The 1,844-nt window shown below is 46.8% G+C and overlaps 1 protein-coding gene across 1 annotated transcript in view; it reads left to right on the top strand.

Moving 5' to 3' along the window:
- Nucleotides 1–1,844, top strand: part of TRPC5 (transient receptor potential cation channel subfamily C member 5) — a 72,179-nt gene that overhangs the window by 36,455 nt on the left and 33,880 nt on the right. The gene's annotated exons all lie outside the window — the stretch shown is intronic.

Genomic DNA, 1,844 nt, shown 5'->3' with positions numbered 1-1,844 from the left:
AAGATAAGGCTCACTCTCTGCTGATAATCACTGCCCACATCAGCATCAAGTGCTCTGGTATCAGTGGCAGGAGGAGGAGGAGGAGTGTTGTTTGTGTGTCAGGCTCTTCCTCCAGCCTGGCTTGGGCAGCTGGGCAGAGGAGGAGGTGTCTGTGTGCTGAGGATGCTCAGGTGAGGCACTGTGATGGGATGAGAGAAGAACAGAGAAGCCAGATGGGTGTGTTTTTGATGCGAGAGGACTATTTACCCTTCCAAAGTGAGCTCCAGCACGGCAGCAGTGGAAGCCTGTGAGCTCCATCAGGATCCTGATCAGCTCCCATGTCCCTTGTGTGCCACCAGCATGTGGCACCCCTGGGAGCTGGGAATGTCACCAGGCACTTTGCTCATGGGCAGAGGTTTCCACACCTTTCTGCTGCTTCCCCACACCTGCTGGCTCCCCTGTCCTGGTGACACCAGGACTCTGCTCCTTGTTCCTGTGGTGGCTCTGTGCTGAACAAACCCAGCTGTTCCTGTGCCAAGCCCAAAACTGCGGATGGAAAACGAGGAAGGAAAGTAAGAGTTGCAGACATGTTCACAAATCACTTTGGGTGGTGACCCAGGGCGCTGTGCTCCTTGCACAGCTCCACCAGCAGCCGCATTATCTGATGGAGCTGATTTATGCACTCAAATGCAGGTGTTGGTAGAAACTTCAGAGTAAGCTCAGGGGTTTAAATGTCTTTTCTGAGCTTAGGTCATATATTCACTTTAAATTCATGGTTAAAATTGAGGGAAATGGTAGGCATTTCAGTAAAATTGATTTGCAGATGAAAGAAGGATAATCCATTTAAAAAAACCTTTCAAAAGCACAATCCCTTCAAAAAACCTTTTTTACAGCTGTCTGTTCTTGAGTTCCTTTGTTTCAGATAGATAGAGATATTGTATGACTGTTTATTAAATAGAGAAATTAGAACAGTTTCACCAGATTAAAGGTTATTACTTACAAAATATTTTCCACTATAGAAGGAGAGAGAGCAGGCACACACAGCATTGCTGTAGCTATAGTAACCAGCAAGGAAAACTCACTATAAATACAGTGTATGAGTTCTTCAACAGGCTCCTCTCCATTGATTTATTTTATTTTATGGGTTTGTGTGCGTGCAGAGACGTGGAGGCAGCTGTAATGGGATTACCTGGCTGGCCCTGACATGATGCTGGTGTGGCCACTGACCTGCTGGCTGGCAGCTGAGCAGCTCAGATTGATATTTGGGGGCGTGCAGCAGTTCATTGCAACTTTGCTGCTCTTCAGATTGAACATCCTGGTCCTTAAAGTTGAGCTGCAAGCAGCACATCAGTGACCACTGCACTATCCTGTGGTTAGGCAGGGGCAGCACTTTGGGTAATTACATTGGTAATGCACTGGAGGTGTGTTTTGTTTTGTTTTGTTTTGCTTTGTTTTGTGTCCTCTTCGCACATTTCCACTTTTCATTCAAGGATAATGTCAAGTGGGAAATTCAAAATACCTGGGGCTCTAAAGTCATTTTTCAGAAGCCTCCAGGGCATGAAGAAGCTGCCATTTGCTTTTTTATGGGACTTAGGCTTTCAGAAATACTTGAACAGTTCTGCAAGAGGGGACATAGAAGTTACTTATAATCAGAACTGTGTCAAGTGGGTTTAGCAGTCTGGTGATGAATTTCAGAAGCTGCCCTTCACCCTTTCAGCTGCAGGGAGGTACAGTGAGCGTTAGCAAGTGCCCAAAATGATCACCAGAAGGCATTTCAGGGTTGGCATGATGGGCTGTGGCTGTATCCTTGGGAACAAACAGCTCACCAACCCCACAGCCGTATCTGACACGAGGTGAGTCACTGC

The sequence above is a fragment of the Geospiza fortis genome, unplaced genomic scaffold, assembly GCF_000277835.1.
Source record: "Geospiza fortis unplaced genomic scaffold, GeoFor_1.0 scaffold157, whole genome shotgun sequence".
Classification (NCBI taxonomy): Eukaryota; Metazoa; Chordata; class Aves; order Passeriformes; family Thraupidae; genus Geospiza; species Geospiza fortis.
Note: the sequence above shows the minus strand (reverse complement) of the source record. Positions and strands in the feature narration are given on the sequence as shown.